Genomic DNA, 20,748 nt, shown 5'->3' with positions numbered 1-20,748 from the left:
CAGTGATGCATACTCCTTTTGTCTATTTGTCATGCTTAAGGGTTATTGATGCTCATTGCTGGGGCTACTGAAGCTCTGGACTGTTTGGGGCCATTGATGTGCAAAAGCGACTGTGGGGCCATTGAGGCTGTCAGCTTTGTGAAGGGTCATTTATGCAAGGCCAGCTTTTTGTCTTTTTCTTGATCGCTACATGTGGGGTGCATCATGCTGCCAAATGCAGTGTCTCTGAATAACAGCTTGGAAAGGATACATGAAAGAAGAATCACCTCAAGCTTGTTTCTCAGTGTGCATTCCAAGAATCCACTTCACCGTCTTTTATTGTTAATGTTTCAGCTTCTGTTTGTCCAAGGAAGAAGGTGCTAAGCAGAATACTCCCAGGACTGCTGTGCAATTTCAACCTGTCTCTCCCAAACAGCCTTCCTAGAGTTAAGGGGACAACACTTGCAGTCAGACCTGGAAGGAGGAACTGTTTCCTTGTCCTGAAGTGCATGAAAGCCAACATGACTGCTGAGAGATGGAGTGCACCAATCCTGCAGGAGATGTGATCATATTGTGGGGGTAAACAAGAAGCAACTGACATAACTGTGGGTCTGTCCACCCAGTGATACTATTGAGAGTAACCTGCATCCCCTCAGACTGAAACACAATCTCTTCTGCTGAGTTACCTGCACCACAGCACTGACCTGAAGTTGTGCTTGAGGATACTGTGCCACTTTGAAGTTGACCTTGTGCATGAGCCGCAGCACTGTCTTGGAAGTGCGTTTAAGTGAACTTTGACTCTGTGATCCTGAGGTTGTATCCTAGTGACCTGTACCATGGCAGTGGGCTGAGTTTGTACCTGAGTAGACCGTGCCACTGTTTAATTAAGTTATGCTTAGTTGTGCTTTGCCTGTGCAACAGCCGGCAAAGTGTTTAAGCGGACTGGGCCTCTAGTATGACTGACTGAAACTGAGCAGACTGTGCAGCTAACCAGGCGCAACAGTATGAGCTTGGTTTGTGCCATTTGTGAAAGAGCAGCTTGAGGCAGTTCAGTGACCTCTGACCTAGTGACACAACCACTCACCCTAAGCCAACAAAGCTAGTCTGCGACCAGTTGGAGACCTTCAACAACACCAAAGCTTGCACAGATGGTGGTCTCTGATGCTCCGTCCAGTGAACTTAACTTCTGTAAGAGTGAGAAAGAGCCTGATGCATGCAGTGGGTTCTAACCGTGTTCAGTACTTAAAAAAAGCTCTGCAGAGGTGATACTCATTAACTGTTTAGACTATTATGAGTAACAGAGGTCACAAATTGTAGAGAGGGAGGTAACACTGCACCTGTCTAAACGACACCTGCCCAGAGACACTCATACTTGAATTAGGTGATGGTATGAGATGGAAGTAAGGACTGGGTAAATTACGATCCCCGGGTACAGTGACCATGTGCAAGTGAAATGCCTGTATCTGTTAGACACATCTAGCTGCAGATTCCTTACTTTAGAATCTTCCCCAGGCGCAAGACTGGATCTGGAAACTTTTTTACCCCCAGCAAGTCTGCATGTTGGAAGAGGGTTGTAAGGAAATGCCTCCTTGGCATGGTTACCCACTATCTTTTTGGCTTTGCTGATGCTAAGTTATGATTTGAAAGTGTGCTGGGACTCTGCTTACCAGGCCCCAGCACCAGTGTTCTTTCCCTAAACTGTACCTTTGTCTCCACAATTGGCACAACCCTGGCACTCAGGTAAGTCCCTTGTAACTGATACCCCTGGTGCCAAGGGCCCTGATGCCAGGGAAGGTCTCTAAGGGCTCCAGCATGTCTTATGCCACCCCTCACTCAGCCCATGCACACTGCCTCACAGCTTGTGTGTGCTGGTGGGGAGAAAATGACTAAGTCGACATGGCACTCCCCTCAGAGTGCCATGCCAACCTCACACTGCCTGTGGCAAAGGTAAGTCACCCCTCTAGCAGGCCTTACAGCCCTAAGGCAGGGTGCACTATACAACAGGTGAGGGCATATCTGCATGAGCATTATGCCCCTACAGTGTTTAAGCAAAACCTTAGACATTGTAAGTGCAGGGTAGCCATAAGAGTATATGGTCTGGGAGTTTGTCAAACACGAACTCCACAGCACCATAATGGCTACACTGAAAACTGGGAAGTTTGGTATCAAACTTCTCAGCACAATAAATGCACAGTGATGCCAGTGTGCAATTTATTGTAACATACACCCAGAGGGCATCTTAGAGATGCCCCCTGAATACTTACCCGACTTCTAGTGTAGGCTGACCAGTTCCTGCCAGCCTGCCGCACACCAGACATGTTGCTGGCCACATGGGGAGAGTGCCTTTGTCACTCTGTGGCCAGGAACAAAGCCTGTACTGAGTGGAGGTGCTTCTCACCTCCCCCTGCAGGAACTGTAACACCTGGTGGTGAGCCTCAAAGGCTCACCCCTTTTGTTACAGCACCCCAGGGCATCCCAGCTAGTGGAGATGCCTGCCCCTCTGGCCACTGCTCCCACTTTTGGCGGCAAGGCTGGAGGGAATAATGAGAAAAACAAGGAGGAGTTAGCTACCAGTCAGGGCAGCCCCTAAGGTGTCCTGAGCTGAGGTGACCCCTACCTGTAGAAATCCTCCATCTTGAGTTTGGATGATTCCCCCAATAGGATTAGGGATGTGCCCCCCTCCCCACAGGGAGGAGGCACAAAGAGGGTGTAGCCACCCTCAAGGACAATAGCCATTGGCTACTGCCCTCCCAGACCTAAATACACCCCTAAATTCAGTATTTAGAGGCTCCCCAGATCCCAGGAAATCAGATTCCTGCAACCTGAAGAAACAAGAAGGACTGCTGACCTACAAGCCTGCAGAGAAGGAGGAAGACGACAACTGCTTTGGCCCCAGCCCTACCTGCTTGTCTCCAACTTCGAAAACTTGCTCCAGCAACGCATCCGACAGGGACCAGCGACCTCTGAAGCCTCAGAGGACTGCCCTGGACTAAAGGGCCAAGAAACTCCTGTGAACAGCGGCCCTGTTCAAAACCAGCTACTTCTTTTGCAACAAAGAAGCAACTTTCAAAGACTGCACGTTTCCCTCCGGAAGCGTGAGACTTCACACTCTGCACCTGACGGCCGCCGGCTCGAGATCCAGAGAACAAACACCACAGGGAGGACTCCCCAGTGACTGCGAGCCTGTGAGTAGCCAGAGACGACCCCCCTGAACCCCTACAGCGACACCTGCAGAGAGAATCCGGAGGCTCCCCCTGAGCGCGACTGTCTGTAACAAGGGACCCGACGCCTGGAACCAGCACTGCACCGCAGCCCCCAGGACCTGAAGGAACCGAACTTCAAGGCAGGAGTGACCCCCCAGGCAACCCTCTGCCTAGCCCAGGTGGTGGCTGTCCCGAGAAGCCCCTCTGTGCCCTGCCTGCACCGCTAGAGTGACCCCAGGGGCCCTCCATTGACTTCTATTGAAAACCCGACGCCTGCAAAGCACACTGCACACGGCCACCCCTGTGCTGCTGAGGGTGTGTTTTTTGTGCCTGCTTGTGTCCCCAGTGCTCTATAAAATCCCCCTGGTCTGCCCTCCGAAGACGCAGGTACTTACCTGTTGGCAGACTGGAACCGGAGCACCTCTGTTCTCCATAGGCTCCTAAGTGTTTTGGGCCCTCCTTTGACCTCTGCACCTGACCGGCCCTGTGTTGCTGGTGTGGTGACTTTGGGGTTGCCTTGCATCCCCAATGGTGGGCTGCCTATGCCCAGGAAACTGAACTTTTAAGTGTCTTACTTACCTGAAAAACTAACCAATACTTACCTCCTCCAGGAACTGTTAATTTTTGCACTGTGTCCACTTTTAAAATAGTTTATTGCCATTTTAACTATAACTGTGTATGTTACTGCTCTAATTCAAAGTTCCTTACCTACCTATGTGTAGTACCTTGCATCTTATGTATTTACTTCAAATCTTGAATCTTGTGGTTGTAAAATAAATTAAGAAAATATATTTTTCTATATAAAAACTATTGGCCTGGAGTTAAGTCTTTGAGTGTGTGTTCCTCATTTATTGCCTGTGTGTGTACAGAGAATGCTTAACACTACCCTTTGATAAGCCTACTGCTTGACCACACTACCACAAAATAGATCATTAGAATTATCTAATTTTGCCACTATCTACCTCTAAGGGGAACCCTTGGACTCTGTGCACACTATGCCTCACTTTGAAATAGTATATACAGAGACAACTTCCTACATTGGTGGATCAGCGAGGGGGTCTAAGACTTTGCATTTGCTGGACTACTCAGCCAATACCTGATCACACGACTAAATTCAAAAAATTGTCATTAGAAACTGATTTTTGACATTTGAGCTATTTTTCTAAAAACAAAATATATATATCCTGCTAGGGCCTTGTGTAAGTCCCTGTTAGCATTTCATTTAGAGTTTAAACATTTGTAAAAGTTTGGATTTAAGTTTTAGAAGTAGTTTTTAGATTCTTAAAAAGTTGTCCCAACTTTTAGAGTGATAATGTCTAGCACAGAGGAGATGGTGGTGGAACTCAACCTCACCCCTTACCTGCATCTAGGGATGTCAGAGTTAAGGACTCTCTGTAAGCTAAAAAATATAAAGAGTGGGTCCACCCCTACCAAAGTAAAGCTCCAGGAGCTTTTGGAAGAGTTTGCAAAGGACCACCCCTCTGAGGATAACCCTGCAGATGGGGAAATTAGTGACCAGGAGTATGATTCCTCACCCCTTCCCACGCCTGTCCTAATCCGGGAGAACAGGGTCCCTCAAACCATGACTCCATAAATCATAGTCAGATAGACTGGTTCTTCCACAGGGGAGACCAGTAACTCTGGACGCATTGAGGGCAGCCTTAATGAAGATGACCTCCTGTTAGCCAGGATGGCCAAAAGATTGGCTTTGGAGAGACAGCTCCTAGCCATAGAAAGGGAAAGACATGAGATGGGTTTAGCGCCAATCAATGGTGGCAGCAACTTAAGTAGAGTCAAAGAGAATACTGACATCTTAAAAATCTCCAAATGGATTGTAACAAAATGTTCACTGGAAAGTTTATGGATAGACTCCTCACACTCTCTGGTAAAGATGCAGAATCCTATGACCTCATGAAGGCTACCCTGATTGAGGGCTTTGGATTCTCAACTGAGGAGTACAGGATTAGGTTCAGGGGGGCTCAAAAATCCCTGAGCCAGACCTGGGTTGATTTTGTTGACTTCTCAGTCAAAATACTAGATGGTTGGATAACTTGCAGTGGTGTAAATTATTATGATGGACTGTATAACTTGTTTATGAAAGAACATCTGTTAAGTAATTGTTCCAATGACAAACTGCATCAACATCTGGTAGACTTAGGTCCAATTTCTCCCCAAGAATTGGGAAAGAGGGCAGACCACTGGGTCAAGACTAGGGTGACCAAGACTTCCACAGGGGGTGACCAAAAGAAAGGGGTCCCAAAGCCTCCCCAGGGGAAGGGTGGTGAGACATCCAAGGGAAAAAGTAAAGTCTTCTACAGGGCCCCAAAAACCTGCTCAGAAGGGTGGACCCAGAGCCTCTTCACAGTCCTCAAGTGGGTATAAGGGTAAAGATTTTGATCCCAAGAAGGCCTGGTGTCGCATCTTTACTCAGTATGGATACCAAACTGGAGACAAGGCCTGTCCCAAGAATAGTCCCACAACTAATGCTACTCCCGTTAGCACTGGAATAGCCAGTCTCCAGGTGGGATCAACAGTGTGCCCAGAGGAAATCAGGGTTCACACTGAAGTTACATTAGTCTTTGAGGGTATGGTGGACCTAGCCACACTTGCTGCCTGGCCGCATAACATGCAAAAATACAGGGAGCAGAGCTTAATCAATGGGACTAGAGTAGAAGCCCTGAGGGATACAGGTGCAAGTATCACAATGGTGACAAACAAACTGGTTTCCCCAGGACAGTACCTGACTGAACAGACATATCCAGTCACCAATGCTGACAATCAGACTAAAGTCCATCCCATGGCAATGGTAAGTTTAGAATGTGGAGGGGGTCACTGGCCTGAAACAGGTGGTAGTCTCCTCTGCAATCCCAGTAGAATGTCTGCTAGGGAATGATCTGGAGTCCTCAGCATGGGCTGAGGTAGAACTCAAGAACCATGCAGCCATGCATGCTAAGTATCCCTGAACTAGTGTGTCATGACAAGGGCACAGTGCGTGGCTCAGGGTGAAAAAAAAGTGTTGGAGTCTGGAATAATGGCCCAACCTTCCAAGAGAAAAGGAAACAAGACTCGGGAACCAGCTTCAACACAGCAAAATAAACAGAAACCTCTCTTCCCAGGAAGATGGTCTGTCCCCTGAGGGAACTGAGTCTATGGAGCTGGAGCCTTACCAGGTTGAGCTCTTGGGCCCAGGGGGACCCTCAAGGGAACAGCTGTGTAAGGGGCAAGAAACATGTCCCTCTCTTGAAGGCCTAAGACAGCAAGCAGCTGAGCTATTAAAAGGTAATGTCAGTGGAAGCCACTGGGTCTATTGGGAAGATGGGCTCCTTTACACTGAAGCAAGAGATCCCAAACCTGGTGCCACTAGGAGAGTGGTAGTGCCTCAGGAGTTTAGGGAGTTAATTCTGACCTTAGCCCACAACATTCTCCTTGCTAGGCATTTGGGACAAACCAAGACATTGGAGATATTAGTCTATCATTTCTACTGGCCCAATATGTTCCAGAAGGTAAAGGAGTTTTGTACCTCCTGTGTCACCTGTCAAGCCAGTGATAAGACAGGTGGCCATCCAAAGGCCCCCCTCATTCCACTTCCAGTGGTGGGGGTCCCCTTTGAGAGAGTGGGAGTGGACATAGTGGGTCCACTGGAACCTCCCACAGAACCAGTATTTCCTAGTAATAGTGGATCATGCTACTAGGTACTCTGAAGCAATTCCCCTTAGGTCCACTACTGCCCCTGCAGTAGCCAAAACACTCACTGGTATCTTCACCAGAGTGGGATTTCCTAAGGAGGTTGTTTCTGGCAGAAGGACCAACTTCATGTCAGGTTACCTAAAACACATGTGGAATGAGTGTGGGGTGACTTACAAATTCACCATACCATCCACAAACCAATGGCCTTGTTGAGAGGTTTAACAAGACATTGGAGGGCATGATCATGGGGCTCCCTGAAAAACTCAAAAGGAGATGGGATGTCCTCTTGCCATGTCTCCTTTTCGCCTACAGAGAGGTGCCTCAGAAGGGAGTAGGGTTTTCCCCCTTTGAGCTTCTGTTTGGCCATCCTGTTAGGGGGACCACTGGCACTTCTAAAAGAAGGCTGGGAGAGGCCTCTCCATGAGCCTAAACAAGATGTGGTGGACTATGTACTAGGCCTACGTTCAAGGATGGCAGAGTACATGTAAAAGGCAAGCAAAAACCTTGAGGCCAGCCAACCGCTTCAGAAGTTGTGGTATGACCAAAAGGCTGCTATGGTTGAGTTTCAGCCAGGGCAGAAAGTCTGGGTTCTGGAGCCTATGGCTCCCAGTGCACTTCAGGAGAGATGGAGTGGCCCTTACCCAGTTCTTCAGAAAGAGTCAGGTCACCTACCTTGTGGACCTAGGCACCAGCAGGATTCCCAAGAGGGTGCTCCATGTGAACTGCCTCAACCTCTTTCATGATAGGGCAGATGTAAACATGTTAATGGTTGCACATGAGGACCAGGAAGCTGAGAGTGAACCTCTCCCGGATCTCTCCACTGACCATAAAGATGGCTCAGTACATGGAGTGATCTATTCAGATAACCTCTCTGGCCAACAGCATGCTGACTGTAGGCAAGTCCTCCAGCAGTTTGCTGAGCTCTTTTATTTAACCCCTGGTCAGACACACCTGTGTGCCCATGATGTGGACACAGGAGACAGTATGCCTGTCACGAATAAAATATTCAGACAGTCTGACCAAGTTAAGAAAAGCATCAAAGTGGAAGTCCACAAGATGCTGGAGTTGGGAGTGATTGAGCACTCTGACAGTCCCTGGGCTAGTCCAGTGGTCTTGGTCCCCAAACCTCACACAAAAGATGGCAAGAGAGAGTGAGGTTTTGTGTGGACTACAGAGGGCTCAACTCTGTCACCAAGACAGATCCTCACCCCATCCCAAGGGCAGATGAGCTAATAGACAAATTAGGTGCTGCCAAATACTTAAGTATTTTTGACTTGACAGCAGGGTACTGGCAAATAAAAATGGCAGCTGGAGCAAAAGAGAAAACAGCATTCTCTACAACTGATGGGCACTACCATTTTACTGAGATGCCCTTTGGCTTAAAGAATGCCCCTGCCACCTTCCAAAGGTTGGTGACTGAAGTCCTTGCTGGTTTGGAGTCTTTAGTGCAGCTTATCTTGATGAAATTGCTGTCTTTAGCTCCAACTGACATGATCACCTGGTCCACCTGAAGAAGGTTTTGCAGGCCCTGCAAGTAGCAGACCTCTCTATCAAGGCATCTAAATGTCAGATAGGGCAGGGTACTGTGGTTTACTTGGGTCACCTTGTAGGTGGAGGCCAGGTTCAGCCACTCCAACCCAAGATCCAGACTATTCTGGACTGAGTAGCTCCAAAAACCCAGACTCAAGTCAGGGCATTCCTTGGCTTGACTGAGTACTATAGGAGGTTTCTGAAGGGATATGGATCAATTGTGACCCCCCCTCACAGAACTGACCTCCAAGAAAATGCCCAAGAAAGTGAACTGGACCGTGGACTGTCAAAAGGCCTTTGATACCCTGAAGCAAGCTATGTGTACAGCACCAGTTTTGAAAGGTCCAGATTATTCTAAGAAGTTCATTGTGCAGACAGAAGCCTCTGAACATGGGATAGGAGCTGTCCTGTCCCAAACAAATGATGATGGCCTAGACCAGCCTGTTGCTTTTATTAGCAGGAGGATACTCCCCAGGGAGCAGCGTTGGAGTGCCATTGAGAGGGAGGCCTTTGCTGTGGTTTGGTCCCTCAAGAAGTTGAGACCATACTTTTTTTGGTACACACTTCATAGTTCAAACTCACCACAGACCTCTCAGATGGCTGATGCAAATGAAAGAAGAAAACCCTAAACTATTGAGGTGGCCCATATCGCTACAGGGAATGGACTTTGTAGTGAAACACAGACCTGGGACTGCCCATGCCAATGCTGATGGCCTTTCCAGGTTCTTCCACTTAGAAAAGGAAGGCTCTCTTGGGAAAGGTTAGTCTCATCCTCTTTCGTTTGGGGGTGGTTGTGTAAGAAAATGCATCCTTGGCATGGTTTTCCCCTGACTTTTTTCCTTTTGCTGATGCCAGTTATGATTGAAAGTGTGCTGGAACCCTGCTAACCAGGCCCCAGCACCTGTGTTCTTTCCGTAAACTGTACCTTTGTTCCTACAATTGGCACAGCCCTGGCACCCAGATAAGTCCCTTCTAAATGGTACCTGTAGGAAGTTGGCTCAGTATATACTGTCTCAAAGTAAGAGATAGTGTGCTCAGAGTCCAAGGGTTCCCCTTAGAGGTAAGATAGTAGCAATATCAGATCATTCTAATGCTCTATTTTGTGGTAGTGTGGTCGAGCAGTAGGCTTATCAGAGGGTAGTGTTAAGCATTTGTTCTACACACACAGGCAATTAATGAGGAACAGACACTCAGACTTAACTCCAGGCCAATAGTTTTTATATAGAAAAATATATTTTCTTTATTTGTAGAACCACAAGTTCAAGATGGCAGGGAGGGTCTCTAAGGGCTGCAGCATGTCTTATGCCACCCTGGGGGACCCCTCACTCCGCACATGCACACTGCCTCACAGCTTGTGTTTGTTGGTGGTGTGAAAATGACTAAGTCAACATGGCACTCCCCTCAGAGTGCCATGCCAACCTCACACTGCCTGTGGCATAGGTAAGTCACCCCTCTAGCAGGCCTTACAGCCCTAAGGCAGGGTGCACTATACCACAGTGAGGGCATATGATCATGAGCACTATGTCTCTACAGTGTCTAAGCAAAACTTTAGACATTGTAAGGAAGCGTGAGACTTCACACTCTGCAGCCGACGCCCCTCTCTCGAGCTCCAGAGAACTAACACCGCAGAGAGGACTCCCAGGCGACTGCAACTACATGAGTAACCTGAGATGACACCCCCCCCGCACCTCCACAGCGATGCATGCAGAGAGGTTCCAGAGGCTCCCCCTGACCGCGACTGCCTGGAAGAAAGAACCCAACGCCTGGACCAAGCACTGCACCAGCAATCCCCAGGACCAAAAGGAACTGAACTCCAGTGCAGGAGTGACCATCAGGCGACCCTCTGCCTAGCCCAGTCGGTGGCTGGCCTGAGAAGCCCCCTTGTCCCCTTCCTGCACTGCTAGGGTGCCCCCGGGTCCCTCCATTGACTTCTGTTAAAAACCCGACACCTGCTAAGCACACTGCACCCGGCCGCCGCTGAGGGTGTGTTTGTGTGCCTACTTGTCCCCCCCCCCCCCCAGTGCTCTACAAAAACCCCTGGTCTGTTCTCCGAAGACGCAGGTACTTACCTGTTGGCATAGTGGAACCGGAACACCCCTGTTCCCCATAGGCGCCTATGTGTTTTTTGGCCCTTCTTTGACCTCTGCACCTGACCGGCCCTGTGTTGCTGGTGCAGTGACTTTGTGGTTGCCTTGAAGCCCCAACGGTGGGCTGCCTATGCCCCGTAAACTGAACTTGTAAGTGTCTTACTTACCTGAAAAACTAACCAATACTTACCTCCCCCAGGAACTGTTGATTTTTGCACTGTGTCCACTTTTAAAATAGCTTACTGCAATTTTAACTAAAACTGTGTATGTTAGTGCTCTTATTCAAAGTTCCTTACTTACCTATGTGGAGTACCTTGCATTTTATGTATTTACTTCAAATCTTAAACCTTTGGTTCTAAAATTAATTAAGAAAATATATTTTTCTTTATAAATCCCATTGGCCTGGAGTTAAGTCTGACTGTGTGTTCCTCATTTATTGCCTGTGTGTATACAACAAATGCTTAACACTACCCTCTGATAAGCCTACTGCTCGACCACACTACCACAAAATCGAACATTAGAATTATCTAATTGTGCCACTATCAACCTCTAATGGGAACCCCTGGACTCTGTGACACTATCTCTTACTTTGAGATAGTATATAGAGCCAACTTCCTACACCCGCCCCACCGGCCACTGCCCCCACTTTTGGCGGCAAGGCTGGAGGAGATAATGAGAAAAACAAGGAGGGGAGATACCCCCCAGTCGGGACAGCCCCTAAGGTGCCATGAGCTGAGGTGACTCCTGCCTTTAAAAATCCTCCATCTTAAGATTGAATGATTCCCCCAATAGGAATAGTGATGTGCCCCCCCCCCCTCCCCTCAGGGAGGAGGCACAAAGATGGTGCAGCCACACTCAAGGACAGTAGCCATTGGCTACTGCCCCCCTGACCTAAACACACCCCTAAATTCAGTATTTAGGGGTGACCCTGAACCCAGGAAATCATATTCCTGCAACCTACACAAAGAAGCACTGCTGACCTGAAAGCCCCACAGTGACGATGGAGATGACAACTGACTTGGCCCAGGCCTACCCGCCTGTCTCCAGACTCAAAGAACCTGCATATCGAAGCATCCGACCGGGACTAGCAACCTCTGAGGGTTCAGAGGACTGCCCTGAATCCGAAGGAGCAAGAAACTCCTGAGAACAGCAGCACTGTTCAAAAACAGCAACAACTTTGCAACTTTCTAGCAACTTTGAAAGAACTCTCTCTTCTCGCCGGAAGCATGAGACTTCTCACTCTGCACCCAACGCCCCCGGCACGAGCTCCAGAGAACTAACACCGCAGAGAGGACTCCCAGGCGACTACGACGACGTGGGTAAACTGAATCGATGCCCCTGCACCCCCACAGCGACGCCTGCAGAGAGGATCCAGAGGCTCCCCCTGACCGCGAGTGCCTGGTAACAAGGAACCCGACGCCTGGACCAAGCACTGCACCCGCAGCCCCCAGGACTGCGAGGAACCACCTTCCAGTGCAGGAGTGAGCAGCAGGCGGCCCTCTTGCTAGCCCAGTCGGTGGTTGGCCATAGAAGCCCCCCCTGTGCCCTGCCTGCATCGCCTAAGTGACCCCCGGGTCACTCCATTGCTTCCAATAGCAAACCCGACTCCTTCTATGCAAACTGCACCCGGCCACCACTGTGCCGAGGGTGTGTTTTGTGTGCCTGTTTGTGTCCCCCCCCAGTGCTCGACATACCCCACCCAACCCCCCCCCCCCCCGGTCTACTCCCCGACGACGCAGGTACTTACCTGCTAGCAGACTGGAACCGGAGCACCCCCGTTCTCCATAGGCGCCTATGTGTTTTGGGCCCTCCTTTGACCTCTGCACCTGACCGGCCCTGTGTTGCTGGTGCAGTGACTTTGGGGTTGCCTTGAACCCCCAACAGTGGGCTGCCTATGCCCAGGAGACTGACTGTGTAAGTGCTTTACTTACCGGAGAAACCTAACCAAACTTACCTCTCCCGGGAACTGTTGATTTTTGCACTGTGTCCGCTTTTAGCTTATTGCCATTTTAACCTAAACTGTCTGTACTACTGTTTTAAATCAAAGTTCGATATGTATCTTTGTGAAGTACCTTGCATTTTATGTACTTACCTCAAATCTTGAGTCTTGTGGTTCTGAAATAAACTAAGAAAATATATTTTTTCTATATAAAAACCTATTGGCCTGGAGTAAGTCTTTGAGTGTGTGTTCTCATTTATTGCCTGTGTGTGTACAACAAATGCTTAACACTACCCTCTGATAAGCCTACTGCTCAACCACACTAACACAAAATAGAGCATTAGTATTATTTAATTTTGCCACTATCAACCTCTAAGGGGAACCCTTGGACTCTGTGCTCACTCTCTCTCTCTCACTTTGAGATAGTATATACAGAGCCAACTCCTACACCAATCTCACTGTTCTTAGCGGCTCTGCGCTTTGGTGTGGAAAGTTGTTAAAAGAAACTGACGTCACTGCGTGATGGTGGCGTCTGTATACTACTCCTGACGTCATCAAGGCAACAACGCCCGCTGAGTTGACCAACGCCACCTACCGATAGTCAAGGGTATTGGTCGAAGAAAAATCTCTGAATCAAGTCTGACGCCTGGGGGAAATTCTAAGGTAAGGAATCTGCAACTAGAATATGTCTCTACCATATATTTCTTTACCGAAGGTAAGTAACTTGTACATCTGAAGGAAACAGCCTCTGTTGGGAGTGTTCTAGAGGGTGCTGTTGCTTGATTGGTTGTAGTTCAGATTTGGTCCTTTTTTCTTTTTTTTTTTATAAAATAACATGGATAGGCTATAACAGTGCCTGTCTATACCATTGAGGCCTAGTGTAGTACACTTACTGCTATGTATATTTGGGGTTACCATGGGACTCACACCTTGACGACGGGATGATTCAAGCATGTGAATCTACGAAAGATACCAATACTGGATAAATAACCAATTTTCTTTTGTAACACTGTCTGGGTCTTTCATGTGTGTAAGTGCTGTGTGACTATAAGTAGTATTTGTAAGGTGTGTGGTGGGTATGTGAGGTACTTACACCTTATTCCAGATATCCCCTATTAGTGTAGTGTTGGCAGTGCCTAGAAGCCATGCTCCCTATAGGTAGCTTTGAATGACCAGCAAAGGCTTATCTAGGAGACATGCATAGCTCATGCAATAGCACTGTAGTCACACATCACTTACACACATGAAAGAAAACACTGAGTGTTTAAAAAAAAATAAAGGTACCTTATTTTAGTTACACAGTACCAAAAAGTACTAGAGGCAACCCTCCAATAGGAGGTAAGTAACACACCAATTATATACACTAGTTATCAGCAATAGACATAAAAAAGCAATAGAAAAAAGTGAAAATGCAATTGCACAATAGTGACCCTAGCAGGAGCTCAAACCAAATACTAAAAACTGGAATGTGAAGACAGGACCCCCACCTAGGTAGGTGGAATGTGTAGAAGGCAGTAGGGAGTACTAGGAAACCCCAAATGTAACTACCACAGTGCCCCCTAGCGATCAGGAAGAAAGGAGTAAGCTAATGGATTTTCCCCAAATCACCTAAAAGGAAGAAAATGAAAAAATGCAACACCCAGACAAGACTGCAAGAAACCAGTGGTGAATTCCTGAAGGAGACCTGTGGAAGAAGGGGACCAAGTCCAGAAGTCACAGAAGAGTCCAGGAGGAGTAGGAGCTACTACCCACCCAGCTGTGGATGCAGGAGTTGATCGATGGTGATGTAGAGAAGGTCAGCACTGCTGTCCTCGAGTCGGTGAAGAGTTTCTGAGGGATGCAGATGATGTCCCACGCTGGAAGAAGAATTGCAGTCGGGTTCTGGTGCAGGAATTCCACCATCAAGCCTTGGCAAAGGCAAATGTTGCGGTTGGTGGAAAGTGGAGCTGCCTGGGACCAGCAAGGCCCAGGAGAACTCAGCCTATGAGGGGGAGTCACAGGAGACCCTCAGTGACACAAAGAGTCAACAGGAGCAGAGACAGCACCCACAGGAGTCACACAGTATGGAGACAAAGGAATCTCGGAAGGGCCCACGCCGCAGGAGAACCACATTGAGGTCTGTGCATCACAGGAATGAGTGCTGGGGGCCTGAACTACACGTCGCCTGAAGATCACTTGGAGGATTTGCAAACAAGCCTTTGGAGCTGCAAGGGATGCGGTGCACGGGGGTACGGTCCTGCGTGGGAAGGCAAGGGTTTATCTCCACCAAAGTTGGACAGCTGCCGGTGAGGACCAAGAGGACTACTGCGGACCACCACCCATGATGCAGGATCCACACAGCTCAAGATGAGAAGAGATCCATGCAGCCGGTCATCATTGCAATAGGTGCCTGCGGATGCTTTCATCCTTATTGTGCAGATTGAAGACTTGCCACCCTCAGAGGATGCACTTCCGGGGAAATGTTGCAGAGGGCTGTAAGGAGCTGTGGAAACAATGTTGCAAGAAGAGTCTTGTTCATGGATGCAGATTGTCTGTTCCTGGAGGGTCCAGTCCTGGTTCCAGTTGCTAGAAGTCAAAGTAAAGTTGCAGAGGAGTCCTGATGGAATCTTACAAGCTGAATCTGAGGACCTACCCCAGAGGAAGACCCTAAATAGCCTTGAAAGGGATATTGGTCACCCAGCTAGGTGAGCATCTATCAGGAGGGGGCTCTGACGTCACCTGCCTGGCATGGCCTGGCCACTCAGATGCTCCCAGAGATCTCTGCCAACCTTGGATTAAAGATGGCGAAACCAAGGACCCTCTGGAGAAGCTGTGAAAACCACCCCTGGGATGGTGATTGACAGGGGAGTGGTCACTTCCCTTTCAATTGTCCAGTTTTGCGCCAGAGGAGGGACTGGGGGTCCCTGAACGGGTGTAGACTGGTTTATGCACGAAGGGCACCAAATGTCCCCTTCAAAGCATACCAGTGGCTTCGGGAGTCTACCCCTCCCAAGCCATGTAACACCTATTTCCAAAGGGAGAGGGTGTTACCCCCTCTCCCAAAGGAAATCCTTTGTTCTGCCCTCCTGGGCTTGAGCTGTTCAAGCAGCCGGAGGGCAGAAACCTGTCTGAGGTGTGGCATCAGTTTGGGCTGCCCAGACTACCCTAGACGGCTGGTAGGAGCAATGCTGGGGGTCCTCTGAGTCCCCAGCGTGCATTAAATCATACTTCCGATACTGGCAACAGTTTTTGGGTATGATTCTGACATTTTTGATACAAATATGCCTGGGTTCGGAGTTAAGATTATGTAGCTGGACATAGGTAGTGACCTATGTCCAGTACACGCAGAAAATGGCATACCTGCACTCACGAAGTCCAGAAAAATGGAACTGGAGTTTGTGGGGCGCACTTCTGCTAGTTCAGGGATGCCCTTACAGACAGGTATTTGCACCCTGCCCTCTGGGTTAGGAGGGCCTGCCATAGGGGTGACTTACAGTGACCTGGTGCAGTGACCTGTAGTAAAAAAAAAGGGTTCACGCAGCCTGCAGTGGCAGGCCTACACAAAGGTTTGTATGGCCTCTCCATACGTGGCACAATATATGCTGCAGCCCATGGGGATCCCCTGGTACCCCAATGCCCAGGATACCTAGGTGCCATATATTAGGGACTTGCATGGGGGCACCAGTGTGCCAAATGTAAGGTGCAAAAACCAAGTTAGAAGAGCGAGTATAATCACTGGGGTCCTGGTTAGCAGGTTCCTAGTGAACACAGTCAAAAACATTGACAACAGTCAGAAAATAGTGGATAACCATACCAAGAAATATGGTACTTTCCTACAGTATTGCATGAGCTTTGCATGTCTCCTAGATAAGCCTTGGCTGCTCATCCATCGCTAACTCTGGCTTCCTGGACACTGACTACACCTCACTAATAGGGGATACCTGGACCCTGGCATAGGCTGATAACACCATAGGTGCTCACCACATACCAGGCCAGTTTCCTACACCTGTTGGAAGAAATGTGTGGCATGATGTATCAACAAGTCTGTGGATCCACTCTGCACCTCTCCCAGAGGTTCTCCTCTTTATTCTCTCCCTTGCCCAACAGGGCTGCGCTCTGGGCACCCTCAGGGACTATTTGTCTGCCATCTCTGCCTTTTTAAGGCTATCAGACCAACCTTCTCTGTTCAAGTCTCCCATTTTGGGGAGATTTCTGAAAGGACTCACTAATGTTTCCTCCTATCGGTGTGATTTGAACTTGGTCCTCGCATACCTCATGTGTGCTCCTTTCGAGATGCTCCACAACTTTCCTCTACGGCTCTTGACCCTTAAAACTGCCTTCTTGATTGCCATCACCTCTGCTCGCAGAGAGAGTGAGCTCCAGGCTCTCTTTGAAGGCACCATTCCTAGCAGTACATCTTGACAAGGTGGTACTTCATACCATCTATTTCTTCCTTCCCAAAGTTGTGACCCCTTTTCACGTAGGCCAATCACCTTGCCTACATTTTATGCACCCCCACATCTCTCTCATGAGGGGGAGAGACTCCACCGCCTGGCTCCAAAAAGAGCGTTGGCATTCTACCTAAATCGTTCCAAAGATTTCCTGGTGGACGAACAGCTCTTTGTGGGTTATGTGGGTTCGAAGAAAGGAAGCGTGGTGCAGACGAGGACCATCTCTCGATGGGTAGTCCTCTGCATCAAAATGTGCTACTCTTTGGGGAAAAAGCACCCCGAGGGTTTGGGCACTCATTCTACCAGAGCAACTGCTGCTACCTCAGCGTTAGCATGCAGAGTTGCAGTCCTGGATAGCTGCCAGGTGGCAATGTGGGCATCTTTGCATACTGTTTTAATTTGTATTATTATTTGTAGCATTTTGCTTAAACCTTTAGTTTAGTATTAGGAGAGCTATAATGGTACAGCCCTTCCTACCTCCTCCTCCTCACGGTGTAATGGTATAGCCCTAGGTTTGATGAAGTTTGCCTTAGAATATTGGTGAGGGGACTGCTGACAGGACGGAGCGAAGGAGGAAGCAGCTAGTGGAGACCGAATAAACAACACTCACTGAATGAACACGTCTTCTTTGTATTATTACAGCATTTATTGACGACAAGGATGGGTTCACCAAGCATTTCTGCCTGGACAGTCGGGTCCGCAGAGGCGGGTAATTTGGCCGTTCAGTCCTGCAGAACTTTTCTGTGTGATCTTAGCAGCCCACCACCGGGGATGGTATTGCTCGGGTATCTTTTCTAAGGTAAGGAATCTGCAACTAGAAGTCTCTATCAGATGTGCAAGTTACCTACCTTCTGTCGTAAGCTGGCCTGGTGTGTGGTGGGTACCTATGATACTTGCACCTTATACCAGGTCCAAGTATCCCCTCTCAGTGAATTGCAGTCCAATCTAAAATAGTTTGGATCTTCCCCTGCAGTAGTTGAATCTGGCCTCTACCTACCAGGTGGCCCAGATACACAACCTTCCGGTGCCCTGTCTGGCACTTGGAGGCCTTGATAGTGAGGCCTGCTTTTTGCAGAGCCTCCAAACCATTCCAGAGGTGGACCAGGTGGTCATTCCAGTTGGAGCTATACAGCTATATCGTCCAGATAAGCTGCACTACAGGCTTCCAAACCTTGGAGGACTATTCACCAGCCTCTGAAAAGTGGCAGGTGCATTCTTCTTTTTTTTTTCCAGTTTTATTTATGCGAAGAAAAACAACATATACATACTCGCACCATACACCTGAAGTGTATCATTAACAATATATCTAGTTTCGCTCTACCAAGTATAGCATTTATTCCGTGCCAGTGCTTCGGACTGTTCCTTCTTACAAATGTGCTATAGTACAATGCGTATTTTCGAACTGGACAGAAGTAACTGCATGACAGTCCATCACTAAGTGTGAAATATTCAAATGTAGCAGAGGTAAGTAGGTCAGTCAATACCATTCACAGTGTATGGAACATTAAACATTAACAACTAGATGGTGATACTGCAGTGCATGTTACCTGGTTTAGGCATGCAGAGAGAACAGCCATCACACTCTAGTGGACCAGACAACATTATTAGGGCGGTGCAGGCCCTTAGAGGGGATAGCAAACACCCAGCAGGTGGTTATACAGCTAAATCTAACGATGAGGAAAGGGAAGTCCCAGATGCAGGTGCATTCTTCAAACCAAAGGGCATCGCTGTGAAGTGATAGTGCCCTCCAGTGGTTGAGTATCCACTTTTTGCTTTAGCATCCTTTGATAACTTAATCTGCCAGTAGCCTGCAGTCAGATCAAAGGTACTAAGGTACTTGGCAGATGCCAGCGTATCTATGAGCTTATCTGTCCAAGGAATAGGGTGAGCATCAGTTTTGGTGACTGTGTTGATCCCTCTGTAATCAACAGAGTCTCATCTCCCTTGTACCATTTTGGGAGTGAGGTTTTGGGACCAGCACCACTGGGCTAGCCCAGTAGCTGTCAGAGTGCTCTATGACTCCTAGGTCTAGCATCTTTTTGCACTTCTGCCTTGATGCAGTCTCTGACATGGTCAGGCTGCCTGTAAAGTTGCCTTTTAATAGGCAAACTGTCCCCTGTATCAATGGTGTGATCGCACCATGTTGTCTGACCAGGTGTCAGAGAAAACAGTTCTGAGACCTATCCTAGAAGGTTCCTGGAGTCCTCTTTCTGAGGCTTAGAAAGAAAGTCTGCTAGGACAACCCCATCCACTGAGCCATCAGCTGCAGTGGTGGTGAGGAGGTCATGGAGAGGGATACTCTCCTATTCCTGTCCCTCATCAGTGGCCATGAGCAGGGTCATGTCAGTCCTGTCATAGCAAGGCTTAAAGGGGTTCACATGAAGCACCCTGAGGGGGCATCTGGGAGTACCTAGGTCAACAAAATAGGTGACCTCACCCTTCTTCTCCACTATAGTATGGGGACCACTCCACTTGTCTTGGAGTGCCCTGGGAGCCACAGACTCAAGGACCCACACTTTCTACCCTGGCTGGTAAACAATTAGGACACCCTCTTGGTCATGCCACTACTTTTCCAATTCTTGGCTGGCCTGAAGGTTCTTAGTGGCCTTTTTCATGTACTCAACCATCCTGGATCTGAGGCCAAGTACATAATACACAATGGCCCTCATTACAACATTGGTGGTAAATGCCGCTTACCGCCGTACAGAAGACCGCCAACACACCGCTGCGGCCGCGGAATTCCGCTACAGCTATTACGACCCACAGGCCGGAATCAGCCAAAATCTAGACACCCACACAAGTCCGCCACACCAAAGGTCAGTGATAACCTGGCGATAACAAAACCTCCACCGTCACGCCAACAGGAATACGCCCACACTATCACGACCCACGAATCCACATGGCGGTCTTTCAACCGCGGTATTCCATTGGCGGTACACACCGCCGCACTCAAAATATACACACATTTACAAAACACAACCACATTGAACAAATTGAAATACACACACCTGATACACATACACACACCACACCCACACACTCAATACAATATAAAACACACACCCATATTACCCACAAACCCCTACGACAAAATTTGAGAACGAAGCACAGAGACACCATCAACAAACTAGCATCCACAGGCACACACCATCATTCACACAACATCCACGCACCTCACACAAAACACACAAACACATCCCCTCACACATCACAGTACACACCACCTCACACATCACCCACACCATGGCACCGCAAAGACACCCCAGGTTCTCTGAGGAGGAGCTCAGGGTCATGGAGGAAATCGTCTGGGTAGAGCCACAGCTATTCGGATCACAGGTGCAGCACACCTCCATTGCTAGGAAGATGGAGCTATGGCGCAGAATCGTAGACAGGGTCAACGCAGTGGGACAGCATCCAAGAACACAGGATGACATCAGGAAGAGGTGGAACGACCTACGGGGGAAGGTGCCTTCCGTGGTCTCAAGACACCAGATTGCAGTTCAGAGGACTGGCGGCAGACCCCCACATCCTCCCCCACAACTAACAACATAGGAGGAGCAGGTCTTGGCTATACTGCATCCTGAGGGCCTCGTAGGAGTAGCAGGAGGAATGGACTCTGGTAAGTCAAATCTTAACTATTACATCCCCCGCCCTACCTGCATGCTATCACATACCCCTACCCTCACCCCCACCACTCCAACACCTCACATATGTCCCGCTATCACAAACCACACGTCCCAAGACCAAGCCCTGCATGCAACACCAAAGCATGGAGACCCATCACCAAAGCATGTCCACTACAGATACCCACACAGATCCCCAAACCAACTATCACACAAGGTCCTAGACAAGAATGTAAGCACTGGGGTACAAGGTCACCCACCCATTGCACA

This window comes from Pleurodeles waltl, chromosome 8, assembly GCF_031143425.1.
Source record: "Pleurodeles waltl isolate 20211129_DDA chromosome 8, aPleWal1.hap1.20221129, whole genome shotgun sequence".
Lineage (NCBI taxonomy): Eukaryota > Metazoa > Chordata > Amphibia > Caudata > Salamandridae > Pleurodeles > Pleurodeles waltl.
This window is presented reverse-complemented; position numbering follows the sequence as displayed.